The sequence below is a fragment of the Erinaceus europaeus genome, chromosome 2 (assembly GCF_950295315.1).
Source record: "Erinaceus europaeus chromosome 2, mEriEur2.1, whole genome shotgun sequence".
Classification (NCBI taxonomy): Eukaryota; Metazoa; Chordata; class Mammalia; order Eulipotyphla; family Erinaceidae; genus Erinaceus; species Erinaceus europaeus.
In genome coordinates this window covers 160,298,642-160,314,094 of record NC_080163.1, presented here as the reverse complement: position 1 = coordinate 160,314,094, position 15,453 = coordinate 160,298,642, and the positions used below count along the sequence as shown (strand labels likewise).

General features: G+C 48.9%; 1 protein-coding gene across 4 annotated transcripts in view; it reads left to right on the top strand.

The window, feature by feature from the left end:
* Positions 1–942: 942 nt before the first annotated feature.
* ADCY7 (adenylate cyclase 7) overlaps positions 943–15,453 on the top strand; it is a 74,133-nt gene continuing 59,622 nt past the window's right edge. For 3 of the 4 annotated variants that reach the window (XM_060185582.1, XM_060185581.1, XM_060185577.1), the window contains exon 1: positions 943–1,087. The gene's annotated coding sequence lies outside the window, so the exon portion shown is untranslated. Of the gene's footprint in view, positions 1,088–5,136; positions 5,268–15,453 lie in introns of all 4 variants that reach the window. The other variant, XM_060185578.1, reaches the window with a different exon arrangement.

Below are 15,453 nucleotides of genomic sequence, written 5' to 3'. Positions count from 1 at the left end.
GTGGTTAAGTGGGGTCATGGGCAGGTGACGACACCTATTTTCTTGAGAACACCTACTTATGTAGGGTTGCTCTCCCAGGTGTCACCAAAGAGGAGGCGATGGAGTTGGATTGCCACCTGGCTTGTGGTGGGGGTAATAGGGAGGCCCCCAAGTTGCTTAAAACCTGCACGAGTCTTAATTTCAACTGAAATCTCCCTCATTTTGGCAGGAGGGTGCTGGTTCACCAAATCTGGATCCTTCTAGATGTTTGTTTGTTTGTTTAGTGAGTGAGTGAGTGAAAGAATGAAAGAGATCACAGCACCAAAGCTTCCTTCAATGTAGTGGAAACCTGGTTTGAAGCTGGGCTGTGCACAAACCAAAGCAGCAACACTATCCAAGTGAGTTACTTCACAGGCCCACTGGATCCTTTTGGAAACAAGGGTGTTATTGAAAAGGGCTGGGGAGGCCCAGGAGCAGAACCAGCTGAAAGAATTTGTTAGGCAGTGTTTCCCTCTGGGGGTAGGGCTGCACCTGGCTCATGTAAGCACGTGCTTGATTGATTGAGAGAGACAGACAGAAAAGCTACATTTTTTGGTAAGGAAAAATCTCATGTCCTGCTGGTGATCTGAGGGCCCAGTCTGTGTCCACACTGAGGGGTGTGTCTGTCTGTAGTCTCTGTGTGTGTCTTTCTTTTTGTGTGTATCTGTCTATGTGTCTTTGTTTCTGTGTATTTGTGTCTGTGTATTTGCTTGTCTGTATCTCTGTGTGTCTGTGACTGTATTTCTGTGTGTGTCTCTGTATCTCTGTGTGTCTCTCTGTGTTTGCATGTCTGTATCTCTATGTCTGTAATTATATCTCTGTGTGTCTCACTGTATGTTTCTGTGTGTGTTTGTGTGTCTCTGTGTGTGCGTGCTGGCCACATGTGGGGAGAGTCGGCCTGGCTTGGGGCCCCACCCCACCCCGCGCGGCCACCTCGCTCCGCGGGCCGGCCAGCTGGGGGCGCCCCTGCCTCTCGCCGCCCCCGCGGAGCCGGATCCCGGGCGGGCGGGCGGGCGGGCTGGCGGCGCGGACTCGGGCAGCCGCGGCGGGAGCGGAGCTGCTGCGGCAGGTGAGCTCCGCGGAGGCGGCGGCGGCCCGGGGAGGGGAGCGCGGCCGGCTGGGGCCGCGCGGGGCCGGGATGAGCCGTCGGTCTGGCCGCGCCCCGGCGCCGCCTGTGCCGAGGAGGCCACCCACCCGGGAGGGGCGGCTGCGGCCCGGCCCGGCTCTCCGGAGGGACGGAGGCGCTACCCAGGCCCGGGGTAGGGGAAGGCGGGAGGCGAACCCCCACCCCAGACCCCGACCCACGCCCGCCCAGCCCGGGGGCGCCGGCAGGACGCTTTGGGGGGGGGTGGCCCTAGAGGAGCCCCGTCCTCTGCCCTTTACCCCCCTGTCCCTCGGCCGCCGGGCCCAGCCCCATTTTCCAGAGGGCAAGACTGAGACTTGACAGGGGCCGAGGCGGCTCTGGAAGCCCAGGGCTGTTGGTCAGGCTTCTTGGACTTGGGCAAGGTTGGGGTGTAGGGGCACCTCTAGGGGCATCTCTAGGCAGGTGTTTGTATGGTTTTGAGTTAAAAGTGGAACTGACTCCAGGGGCTGGGCCAAGTTAGGGGGTGCAAGACATCCAGCCAGAGGCACCAGTGGGCAGGTGCCTCACCTGGTGGAGGAGGCTGGTACAGGTCGATGGGCCTGTGAGCTAAGGATTCAAGTGTCCCCCCCCCCCCACACACACACACCTTTGGATCCTCTGCTGGGGAGGACTCCAAACCTGAGCCTTTCTTTCGCCTGAAGGCAGTGGGCAGAGGCTGATACCTCAGGCTTGCAATCCCACAGCCGGCTGTGGAAAGGAGAGTGGTGGTGGTGGGGGCAGGGAGAAGAGTTGGGAAGAAGAGGGTAAGAGGGCTCTGAACTCCAGCTCCATCAGGTCCCAGAGAGAGAGAGAGAGAGAGAGAGAGAGAGAGAACACGCAAAGGGGAGAGATTTTTGGATGTAATAATAGGGTTATGTGTGGCTTGGAGGGAAAGAGATGACTGGACCTGAGAGAGAAAAGGGGAAATTATGTACAAATGTAGACAGTTGTAACGATGGTGGTTAATCCATGTCAGCGATCTTGGGAGAACTGTGGTGGACTGCAATGGAGTGATTCGGGATTTAGAACTCTGGTGGTGGGAACTGTGTGGAATTATGCCCCTGTTGACATGCAATTTTGTAAATCAATATTGAATCATTAATAAGAGAGATGAGAGAGAGAGAGAGAGAGGAAAGAAAGAAAGGAAAGGGGACCTCTCAGAGTGAATAGGAGATGGTGCTCCAGACTTGCATGTCTGAGGCTCTAGGTTAACTCCCAGGCATCACCCTGTGCAGGAGCTGACTGGTACTCTGGTCTTTCTGTCTCTATCTTATGAAAATAAAAAAGGAAATCTTTTAGCAAATATTTATTTGGGATGGGAGAGAGAACATAATGGTAATGCCTGAGATTCTGATGGCCCAGGTTCAGTCCCCAGCACTACAAGCTAGAAATGCATAGTTTTTTCTGGTGGGGTGTGTGCACGCACACACACACACACACACACACACACACACACACACACACATACACACACACATTTTTCTTCACAAGACAGAGAACCAGAGCATCGCATGCAATGCTAGGGGTCACTTGAGACCTCATGTCCCAGAATACTACTATTGTGCCACCTCCCAGGCCAAAAAATAAATCTTTAAAAGAGAGGGAGGGAGGGAGGAGCCATTAAAGACTATAGATAGGTGATCTATGAGTTGAGGTTGAGCTTGAATCAACCAATTTGGACCAGCCTCAACTCTGGGTTTCTCATTATTTATTGAAACCCCCTCACACCTGGTCCAGAGTGACGCTCAGTATCGGTGGGAATGAATGAATGAATGAGCAAGTGAATGGATGGATGGATGGCCAACAGGACTGTGGTGTTTTTGGTGGGCAGGAGCCCTCATAGGAAGGGGGGGGGGCGCCTTTCTGTGTGTCTGGGGCTGGGGGCCAGAACTGGTATGGTGAGGGGTGGCCAGATGGGCCTGGGGCACAGATGCAAGCAGCGTGGTGCATGGTGGATGACTCTACAGGAGGTCTTTTGAAGCTGCTGCCTATCATGCCCCCCCTACCCCAGCCCCAGTAATGAATGTTGGGAGTCCTTAGATATTGGGTCCTCTTCCCTCAGTGCCTGCACAGGTCCTCGTGCCCTCAGACTTTTGAGGGTGGGTTCTCCCAGATCTTTCATGGGGCCTGGGGAGCAGGGGAATATGGGCTGCCCTCCCAGGGAACTGTCCAGTTTCTGAGGCCTGATGTTGCTGTTCTTTGTGTGGCTTGAATCTGTGAGTCCTTCGAGGCCGGCATAGGTAGCTTGCTTACAGGTGGGAAAGTTGAGGCCGTCAAATTTCTCCTGGAGCATTCAGCCTAGAGGACCTGCAAGACAGCTCACCTGGATAGTCTTCTGGCTTTGCCATACACATCACCCGGGAAGCTTTGCTGTGCTGATATCTTTCTCTCTGTCTACCTCTACCTCTCTCTTTCTATCTGGAAAAAGTCAGCCTGGAATAGTGAAGCCCCAGGGATGACAAGAAAAAAACAGGGGCTGGGTGGTGGCTCATCTGGTTAAGTGTACACATTGCCATGTGCAAGGACCTGGGTGGGAGCCCCTGCTCCCCATCTACAACGAGGATGCTTCATAAGTGGTGAAGCAGGTCTGCAGGTGTCTATTTTTTTCCCTCTCCTTCTGTATCACCTCTTCCCTCTCAATTTCTCTCTGTCCTATTGAATAAAATGGGGGGAGGGAGGAAAGAAAAAGATAAGGTGGCCACCGGGAGCATTGGATTCATAGAACTGGCACTGAGCCCCGGTGGGCTAAAAAGGAAGAGGAAAGAAAGGTAAGAAAGAAAGAGAAAAAGGGAGAGAGAGAGAGAGAGAGAGAGAAGAAGGAGAAGGAGAAAAAGAAATAAAGGAAGGAAGGAAGAAAAAGAAAGAGGAAAAAAATGTGGGAGGGGGAAGGAGGGTTCAGCCTGGTCTCTTGCTTGGCCTTCCTAGCCTGTTCACATGTAGCTCTGACAGGTCCTGAGTACACATGGGGAACCCTACCCCCCAGCAGGCAGATTCCCCACTGCCAGCCCACCTCTCCCTCTTCCTGTCTCTGCTTCATAGCCAGGGATGCTAGAGGCATCCCTGTGTCCTCTCCCTCAATCGCTGGGTCCTGCTGAAGGAAGGGAAGTGGCTTATGTTGACTTCTTGGCTGAAGCCAGCAAAGGAGCCTTGAGTGGCCTTTCTGTTGCTGGGCAGGAACAGAGAGCCACACCCAAGCCCACTGGTGAGTGGGGGAGACCCAGTGGCACCCCACACCTCTGTGTGGAGGAAAGGCAGAAAGAGATCTTCACTGAAGGGTTTTAGTGCAAATATGTTGATAAGCCATTTCCATATTTCTCCATGTTTTGCACCTTTTCTTTTTTTTCTTAAAAAATTTTTTAAAAATTATCTTTATTGGATAGAGACAGCCAGAAATTGAGATGAAGGGGGGAGATAGAGAGGGCAAGAGGCAGAGAGACACCTGCATCCCTGCTTCACCACATGTGAAACTTTCCCGCTGCAGGTGGAGAGCGGGGACTCAACCCCAGGTCCTTGCTCATTGTAACATATGCTCATCCAGGTGCGCCACCACCCGGCCACGTTTAGCACCTTTTCAAGATAGCCTATAAGGGCAAAGAAAAGTGGAGCTTAATTCCTATTTAATCCCTATTTTGTTCCTGAAAAGTGTTTTTTTTTTTTTTTTGATAGATACATGGGGATTGGGAGATGAGACACCATAGCACCAAAGCTTTCTGGGGGGTGGGTGGTAGTGGTAGTCAGACTTGGACCTGGGTCACATGCATGGCAAAACAACATGTTATCCAAGTGAACTAGTTTACCAGCCTTATTCTGAAAAGTTACTAAGAGCTGCTGCTGCTACTACTGCTTCTGCATCTTAGGATTGGGTTTGCTGGTGAGGCCTAGAGGCCAGTGTAAATGTGTCAAATTATTTATCTGCTTCTTTGCTGCTGGGGTTTTATGCCTGTACAGTTCTATTGTTCCCAGTGGACTTCTATTATTACTATTTTTTAATCCAGAGCGTTGAGAGGGGCTGGTTTCTGGCACACCTGGTTGAGTGCTTATGTTACCATGCACAAGGAACTGGGTTCTAGCCCCTGGTCTCCACCTACAGGGAGGAAGCGTCATGAGCAGTGAAGCGGTATTGCTGGTCAGTATCTCACTCTTTCCCTCCCTCTCAATTTCTCTTTTCCCTGTGTGTGTGTGTGTGGGGGGGTACAGAGGGTGAAAGAAGGAGAGGGAGAGAGAGGGGAGACACCACAGTATCACTCCACCACTCATGAAGCTTCCTCTTTGTGTGGCGCTCCCATGTGGTGGCCAGGGGCTTGAACACAGGCCTTGATGCATGGCCAGATGTGCTTTTGAACGCATGAGCTAGCTCCTGGGCCCTGAAACTTGTGAATGTAATGAGGGTTTTCAGTGGGAAGAGTTTAGTTAGGATTTTGAGATATTTCAGCAGCAATGAGCCTCAAAAACCCATGGCAGGCCCTAGAATTTGGGGTAAAGGGCATCCTGGGGGTCTGTGCAGAGCTTGCTCTTGGCAGCTTCTGTTCTCCCCCAGTTGGGAACCAAAGAATGTGGTTCCCTGGCTGTTGGGACCAGCCCTGGGTTGGAATTGGAATTCTGGGCCCCCAGAAGAGAGGGGATCAGTTAATGGACATGTCCTCTTCTTCCCACTTAGCAAGGACTGGGGGTCCTTCCTGCTGGTTGTCCCAGGATCCCCTGCTGCTCAGGTGTAAGCCTGGTGAGCACTTCCATCCGCTGCAGCCTCTCTGGGTCTCTATAGTGCCCCACACGCCTGTGTCCCCTTCAGTGCTGGTGGTCTGCACAGCTGGGACCTTGTGACTTCAGCTTCTGTAGCTGGGACATTAACTCCCCTGTGTTTTTGTACCTGGGCATTTGGGTCTGGACTGCTAGCTAAAAGCCTGGGCCCCCCAGCCCTCCATGGGAGTCTTTATCCCTTCACTTGTAAAGAGGAGGGTGGAAGGGGTGCTGGGCCTGAGGCCAGGGCCATTGCCAGGTGCAGAAGAGCCTGTAGTGCACAGGCCATGCCTCTCGGTAATGACCACCTGCTGAGTGAGGGGCAGGGAGCAGCTACAGGTGCTGCAGAAGCAACTGTTTTTCAGTCTTGACCCTCAGAGGCTGTTACTGTCCAGTTTCTGTTGGTGTGAAGAGCACACAGGGACTGGAGGGATTCTCCTGGGCTGTGTTAATTTTGGCAGGTGCTTCCCATCTATGAAATGGAGACATTGAGGTCATTTATCTCTGAGATCAAGGAATGATTTCAAATTAAGGGGTGCAGATTGAATGGTAGCTCTTGTGGACAGTGCACTGCTTTGCCATGTGAACGACCCAGGTTCGCTATTGGCTCCTATCAAATTGAAGGAAGCTTCAGTGCTGTGCTTCTCTCTCTGTCTCTCTCTCTCTCTCTTAGCTGCCACAGGATTATTGCTGGAGCTCAGTGCCTGTACAATCAATGGAGAGAATCCACTGCTTGCAGAGGCCTTTTTTGTTTGTTTATTTGGCTTTTTTTTTTAAAAAAGATTTTATTTATTTATTTATTAATGAGGAAGATAGGAGGAGAGAAAGAACCAGACATCACTCTGGTACATGTGCTGCCGGGGCTTGAACTCAGGACCTCATGCTTGAGAGTTGAGTTTCTTAGCCACTGCGTCACCTCCTGGCCCACTTGTTTGGCTTTTTGATACTGCAGAGAGGAATTGAGAGCGGATGTGGAGAGAGAGGGAGAGAGAGATAGGGAAAACCCTGCAGTACCGCAGCACCATTCATGAGGGGACAGGGGTGATTAAAACTTGGTCCTTATGCATGGTAATGTGTGTGCTCAATCGAGTGTACCTCCAACTATATCCCCACCCCCTGATTTCTCTCTTTTTAAAATTTCTTTAAAGCAGATTAAAGGAGACCAAATGCAGTATGTGAATGGAAGCCAGAAAAGAACATTGTATAAAGTACATTTTTGGAGCAGTTGATGAAACCAGAGATGGAGTGTAGGTTAAAATATTGCCTCCTTATTAAGTGACCCGATAACTGTTTACATAGCTTTGAAGTCTTCAGAGGCAGAGGAGTGCAGTGCATGCAACCCATTCACAGACACTAAAGGACATTAAATATATAGTTGTACATAAAATATAGGAGACAAACTAGTACACACAGGCAAATCGGGGTTAATACGTATACAAGAGTTCTTTGTACTTTCCTTGTAACCTTTTTGGAGTTCTTTTTTTTTTTTTTTTAACTATTCCAAATGCCAGAAGTTTTGAGATATTGCCTGTCTCGTGATAAGAACGCAGCGACACTAATTCATGTAGTTTGGCTTGGTGCCTGGCATTCAGGAAACATTAGCGGTTGCTGTTACTGTTGCCTTTTTGGATCAACAGTATGGGAGAGTGGGTCTTATCTCATTGTCAATTGTGTCTTTGTTTTTGTTGTCACCTTAAGATGGCACAGTTGTGGGGGAGAGATAGCTCACCGGGTAGAGTACACACTTCACTGTTTCCAAGGACTGGGGTCTGATCCCCCCTCCCTCTCCCCCTCCCGGCTACCACCTGGGAGTATCATGCAGAGGGGAAGCTTTGCGAGTGGTGAAACAGTGCTGTGGTATCTCTGTTCTCTGTTTTTCCCCCACTATCTGGGAAAAAAGAAAAAATAAAACAACAACAAAACAAAATGTGGCGGAAACTTATAGGCCTTAAGCCCCAGGGTAGCCTTGGTGGAAACAAACAGGCAAACAAATAAACATAGGTAGCATAGTAGGAGTCTAGAGACTTACAGCTGTGAATTCAGGGCACTGATAGGCAGCCAGCGGTCTGTTTAAAGTTTAGTTTGGATTCATTCCCAGCATCTGAAAAGCATGAGGTTTTACATAAAAACCCAGTTTCCTTTGCATGAAGCAGTGGGCCTGAAGCACTGGCTGCATTCCTGGGGCTCCTCTGAAAGGGGGACCTTTCAGTTCCCTTCCCCTGTGGGTGTCCTGCCTGATGTCCTGCCTGGTCCCCCCCTCCCCACCACTGTGAGCTCATGTAGGAAACACCCCAGTCCACCTGACCCCCTAGATGCCAGGCCTGTCTGCTTAGTGCTTCTTCTGCTCCTTAATGCAGGTGCTGTGGTCACAACTTGACACCTACCTGTGCGGAAAGGGTTGGAGTCTGCTGTGGCTCCTGCCTGCTATGGATTCCCAGTCCTCAGGCCCTGGTCCTGGCTCTGATGAAGGGGGACAGGGTGAGGGTGACTTGCTGGCCTAGCAGTGAGAAATGTGTAGGAGCCCACCCAGGGAACACTCCCCACCTCCCCCTTTCCTCTGCCCCCTGCACCATGGCTGTAGCCTGCTCCTGGCATTGGTATGTGTAAGTGGACCATGTCTCCCCTCTGAGCCTCTGGCTCTTCCTCTTTGGTGTAGGAGGATAAGGCCTTCCTGACGTAGGGGCAGAAAGATCAGAGGGCCTGGCTTGCCAGCCTGGGGAGTCCCCTGGGAATGGTGCCAGCCTTTGCTTGGCCTCTGATGGTTCTGCTTTTCTACTAGCTGGGGGATGGGGGTGGGTGGGTGGGAGGGGTGAGTAACTGCTAAGAGGAGAGGGAATTTGCAAGGCCTGGAAGTTGTATACCTGTCTGGGGGGCTGGGAGGCTGGGTAGTTTAAAGGGACTTGGTAGGTCTGTCTTATAGTCCTCATGTCACCCAGGAGGGACCAGCCCCATGAAGTTGGCAGGAGGAGTTGAACTTGCTGACTTCAGTGCTTGACAGTGGCAGAAAGCGAGGTTTGTGTGTGATGAAACAGCCAGGCTGTTCCTACCTTCTGTGCCTGGGTCCTGAGCCACAGTTTTGGGGGAGGGGGAAAAATCATTGTTATTTCTTATTTTTGACATGGCATTTGTTTCGTGCCTATTCCAGAAATAATTTACATTTATTCTTGAAAAATCAGCGAACATAAGCGATAAAGTAAGGAAAAACCTAGAGGCAGCCTTTACATTTTATTTTTAATTAATGATTTGCAAAGGCTGTACTTTTTTTTTTTTTTAAGCTATACTTTTGAAGTGATCTTTGACATGTTGCTATGTGTGTCCTTCCAGGTGACTTTTTTGTTTTGTTTTGCCATCACAATTGTCTGCACAATGGCTCCACTGCTCCCAGAGTCTTTTTCCTTTTTTTATTTTATTTTATTTTATTTATTTATTTATTTATTTTCCCTTTTGTTGCCCTTGTTGTAGTTATAATTGTTGTTGTTGATGATGTTGTCATTGTTGGATAGGACAGAGAGAAATGGAGAGAGGAGGGGAAGACAGGGAGAGAAAGACAGACACCTGCAGCAGACCTGCTTCACCGCCTGTGAAGCAACTCCCCTGTGAAGCGACTCCCCTGCAGGTGGGGAGCCAGGGCTGGAACCGGGATCCTTAACACTGGTCCTTGCGTTTTGTACCACCTGCGCTTAACGCGCTGCACTACTGCCCAACCCCCTCTTTTTCCTTTCTTTTATGATCAAGACAGAAATAGGGAGGGAGGGGGAGAGAGACACACACACACATACCTGTAGCCCTGCTTCACTGCTCGTTGATGGTTCCCCTCTGCAAGTGGATTTGAACCCATGTCCTTGCATATGATATGCCACTGCCTTGCTCCTTAGAAGACTTTTTCTTTTAACTGAGCACCCCAACTTTCCTCTGTCATTGTAGGGAAGTCTGTGTACCACGCCTGCTCCCCACCCCCACCCTGTGAGTGCAGTCTTGGGAGGTCCCTAGGAGACATCAGCACTTGATTACCAGGAAGGTCAGTGATTTCCTTAGTTCCTCTGACTGGAAATTAGATTGCTTACAATAGTTCTTTTTTTATTTATTATTATTATTATTTACTGCTACCAGGGTTATTGCTCGGGCGCAGTGCAGGCATTATGAATCCACCCAATCCTCTTTTTTCCCTTTCTATTTTATTTGAGAAATTGAGGAAGAGGGAGGGAAGATAGGGAGGGAGAGGATGGGGGTAGATAGCATAAAAGTTATGCAAAGAGACTGCCTGAAGCTCCATAGTCCCAGGTTCAATCCCCCCGTACCACCATAAGCCAGAGCTGATCATCGCTCTGGTAAAAAAAAATAATAATAATAATAAATAAAGAAGTAATAATAGTGAAAAAAAGAGAGGGAGGGAGAGACCCAAATGCAGACCTGTTTCACTGCTCAGTGGGGACTGGGGCCTTGAACCTGGGTCCTTGCAGACAGTAGCATGTGTGCTCAACCAGGTACACCACCATCCGGTCCCTGCTTCCAATATTTCTGCAGAGCCAGGAGCTCAGCTTTTGTTTTCACTGGGCACTCTCTCTGGGGATGAAGATGGGCTCACCTCTCTACGCTGTGGTTGTGTCATTTGCAGACTGGGTTTGGGCTTGTGATAGGGAAACATCTGGGGGTATGGAGGGCTTCAAGGCCCAGGGCCATGCATTCCCCATCTGTAGTAAGGGACTGAAAAGCCATCTCTTGACTGCTTAAGACCCAAATTAGACAGCAGATGCCAGTGCTTTTACGGGGTGACTGGGTTTCAACATCTCATTGTGGAAACATTACACACATACAAAGGAAGACAGCCGATCATGGCCACCCCCACATACCCACCAGGGATCTGCCACTTCCCAGCTTTTGGCCAGCCTCCAGGCTGCTCTCCTCCCACGCACTCCCCCTCCAGGCCTCCTCACACCTCCCCTGCAATGCCCCTAGTGTGCATTCCTAATAGCTAAGGACAAGCAAGCCCAGAGTATTAGTTTCTTATCTAAAATTTAGCAATATGTTTATCTTAACTTTTTAAGCTTTATTTACCCATGAGAAGTGTGGGAGAGAGGACTAGAACATCACTCCGGTACTCTGATACCAGGGATTGAACTTGGAACTCCATATTTGAGAATTCAGTGCTTTATCTACTGTGCTACCTCTCAACTGCAGCTTATTATTATTATTATTATTATTATTATATTATATTGCCACCAAGATTATCACTGGGGTTCAGTGTCTGTACAATGGCTCCATCATTTCTGATGGCCCTTTCTTTCTAAATATATATATGTATATATATTTAATATTTATTTATTTCCTCTTGTTGCCCTTGTTGCTTTATTGTTGTAGTTTTTATATTATTGATGTCATTGTTGTTGGGTAGGACAGAGAGAAATGCAGAGAGGCGGGGAAAACGGGGGAGAGAAAGATAGACACCTGCAGACCTGCTTCACCGCTTGTGAAGTGACTCCGTTGCAGGTGGGGAGCCGGGGCTCGAACCAGGATCCTTTCACTGGTCCTTGATTTGCGCCACCTGCGCTTAATCCACTGCGCTACCGCCTGACTCCCTTTAAATATATTTTGTTTTAATATATATATATATATATATATATATATATGGAGAGAGAGAGAGAGAAAGAGAGAGAAGGAGATACAGAGAAAGACACAGAGGGAAAAAGCAGAGCTTTGCTCCGTTCTGGTTTATAGTGGGGCTGGAGATTGAACCTGGGACCTCAGAGCCTCAAGCATTAGAGTCTCTTTGCATAACCATTATGCTGTCTCCCAAGCCCTCTTTTTTTCTTTTCTTTCTTATAGAGGCAGAACTAGGAAGAGGCAGGGTTGAGGAGAGAGGAGGACACCTATAGCACTGCTCATGAAATTTCACCCTGTAGGTGAGAACTCAGGGCTTGAACCCAGGTCCTCATATGTGATAACATACACACTTTACCAGGTGCACCACTGTCAGGGCCCTGCAGCAATTTTTATTTATTTATTTATTTGTTTATTTTTACCACAGCACTGTTCAGTTCTTACATATGGTGGTGTGGGGGATTGAACTTGGGACCTCTTGTGTCTCAGGCATGGAAATCTTTTGCAGAACCGTTATGCTGTTCCCTCTGCCCTGCAGCAATATTTTTAAAGTCCTGATTATGCATTCAGTGCTGAAATTTTCAATAGTTTCTTTTTTCTTTCTTTCTTTCTTTCTTTCTTTCTTTTTTTTAACCAGAGCACTGCTCAGCTGTGGGTTATGGTGGTCGAAATTTCCAATTGTTTCATAAATGTCCATGGCATATATGTTTTCAAAATCAACATCATAGTAGGGGCCCCATAATGAGTCTGGGTGATGTTTTTCTCAAGTCTCGTCTCATTTGCAGGATTGACACACATTTATTCTTTGTGTTGTGTCCTGTCTTTCTGAGAGCAGACCCGTTTGCCTAGAGGGATGCTTTTTGTGTTGTGTAAGGGGTTCCTTATCCGCTGAGCTGCCTATGATGCGGTAGTTACATCTGGAGGCTTGATTTAATTGTTTTGATAAGTATTTCTTCTCCTACATGAGAGCACTTTGGTGATGGGCTTGCAGACCTCTAAGGGGAGGCACACTCATTGTCTGGCTGAATCTTTCTGTAATACAGCTGCATCAGTGCTCAGTGACTTTGAGGTGGTAGTAATTTATTTATTGTGAAAGAGGCAGGATAAAAGGGAGGGAGGGAGAGAAGGAGGGCCAGAGCACTGTTCAGCTGTGGCTTAAGGTGGTGCGAGGGTTTGAACCTAGGACCTCTGGGGCCTCCAGCAAACCAAGTTTGTGCTTTAACAGGCAGAGTTATTGTTTTTTAAAATTTTATTTGTTTATTTTCCCTTTTATTGCCCTTGTTGTCTTTTTATTATTGTTGTGGTCATTATTGTTGTTGTTATTGATGTTGTTGTTGTTGGATAGGACAGAGAGAAATGGAGAGAGGAGGGGAAGACAGAGGGGGAGAGGAAGACAGACACCTGCAGGCCTGCTTCACTGCCTGTGAAGCGACTCCCCCTGCAGGTGGGGAACAGGGGCTCGAACCGGGATCCTTACGCCAGTCCTTACGCCAGTCCTTGCGTTTTGTACCACGTCAGGCAGAGTTATTTTACCAGCCCATATTATTAGTGTTTTTGATCACTGTCAGAACCTGTTTTCATCTGGTGCCAGGCAGAGCGCTATTGGGCAGCGGACTGCCAGTTTCTGACCGTTGTTTGTCCTTATTTCTGCTTTTTCTCCACAGCCCTTTTATCCACTATCTTATTTCTTTCTCTTTTTTTTAAAAAAATATTTAAAAAAATTATCTTTATTTACTTATTGGATAGAGATAGCCAGAAATCAAAAGGAAGAGGGAGATAGAGAGGAAGAGATACAGAGTGATACCTGCAACACTGCTTCACCACTCACAAAGCTTTCCCCCTGCAGGTGGGGACCAGGGACTTGAACCTGGTTCCTTGCATATTGTAATATGTGCCCTTACCACCTGGCCCCATATTTCTCTCTCTTTCTTCCTCTCTATCTTTCCTCCCCCCTTCCTCCTTTCCTTCCTTCCCTTTTCCCCTATTTCTCTTTCTTCCTCCTTCTCCTCCTCCTCATCCTCCTATTCCTACTTTTTGATAGACAGAAATTGAGAACACAGGGGAAACGGAGATACTTGGCAGCACTGCTCCACTGCTCATGAAACTTCCTCACTGCAGATAAGGTCTGGGGGCTTGAACTTGGGACCTTGTGTATGGTAACATGTGTGCTCTACCGAATATATCACCACCTGGCCCCCTCACCCACTACTTTTAATTCTGTGAGGAGTGTGTTTTCATGGTAGAAAACCGGAAAATTGGTGTAAACAAGAAGCCAAATAAATATGGAATTTAAATTGCTAAACTCTACTGTTTAAGGATAACACCAAAAGATGGAGACGATGGAGGGAATACATTCTTGTGTGCAAAAACAGTATCTGCACATCTGTCATCCTTTTTTTGGCTTCCAAGGTTATCACTGGGGCTTGGTGCCTGCCCTATGAATCCACTGCTCTTAGAGGCTATTGTTTCCCTTTTGTTGTCCTTGTTTATCATTGTTGTTATTGCTGTCATCGTTGTTGGATAGGACAGAGAGAAATGGGGAGAGGAGGGGAAGACAGAGGGGGAGAGAAAGATAGACACCTGCAGACCTGCTTCACCGTTTGTGAAGCGACACCCCTGCAGGTGGAGACCGGGGGGCTCAGACTGGGATCCTTGTGCTGGTCCTTGCGCTTAGCGCCATGTCTGCTTAACCCGCTGTGCTACTGCTTGACCCCTTATCTGCCATTCTTTTGAATGGACATGAGATGGTGTTTTTACTTGAAGTTCTATGGGTGACTTTTTTTTTTCCTACCTTGTTGCAGTATCTCTGTCACCCCCCATCCCAGGCTCTGTAGGGAGTGATATGCTCCCTCCCCACCACCACTCCACCCCACCCCATCCTTCCATCTGTCTCCCTGGGCTGGGTGCTGGGAGGACAGGCGGCTGTTGGAGTAGTGAGGCTGCCAAGCTTTTCAAAGGAAATAAGGACCTTTGGTTGGCGGGGCAATTGCTTTTGCATCTGTTCTCCAAGGGCTCTCTGCTGTTACTCAACACCCTGTAACCCTGGCTGCCCCGTCCTTCTCCAAAGCCCAGCTGCCCAGACCTGGCAGAGATGGCTGTCAGAGGGGTGGGTGGTGGGGGTGGCCCCTGGCCCTCCTCTGGCAGGCAGCCCACCACCATGACTTAGGGTTCTCCACCCCACCTTGGCCTGGCCTTGGCTCTGAGACTAACAGCAGCCAGTTCACTTTCTGCACCCAAGGGGCAGTGGCTGAGCGGAACTGAGTTTGATCACAAAGATGCTGTTTACTCATCAGGGCTTGTGTCTCTTTGGCGTGGCTTGGAGCCTCACTCCGAATCACCCTGCAGGACTACTGCTGAGGAGTGCAGCCCCAGCTCTGTCCTCAACTTGGAGCATGACTTCAGAGAGCCCTTTCTCTTCTGGAAGCCCAGTTTTTGGTCTGCTAAGGAGTGGGGTGAGCCAGAGCATTGCTATATTTTGCTGGCCAGGGAAGGAAGGCATTACTAGCGGGTGAGGGAGATAGCATGATAGCTATGCAAAGTCTCTCAAGCCTGAGGCTTTAAAGTCCCAGGTTCAATCCCCAGCCCTACCATAAGCCATAGTTAAGCAGAGGTCTGGTTTCTGTCTCTCTGTATAGTTCCCATTGAAGTAATAAAGGAGTAGGTGGTGGTGTACCTGGTTGAAGCACATATGTTATCATATGTAATATTCTGGGTTCTAGCCCCTGCTCCCCACATGGTGAGGCAAGTGCTGCAGGTGTCTCTCTCTCTTTTCCCTCTTTATCTCCCACTTCCCTCTCAGTTTCTTTTTTCTTCTTCCCCTTTTGTTGCCCTTATTGTTTTATCGTTGTTGTGGTTATTATTATTATTGATGTCATTGTTGTTGGATAAGACAGAGAGAGATGGAGAGAGGAGGGAAAGACAGAAGGGGAGAGAAAGATAGACACCTGCAGACCTGCTTCACCGCCTGTGAAGCGACT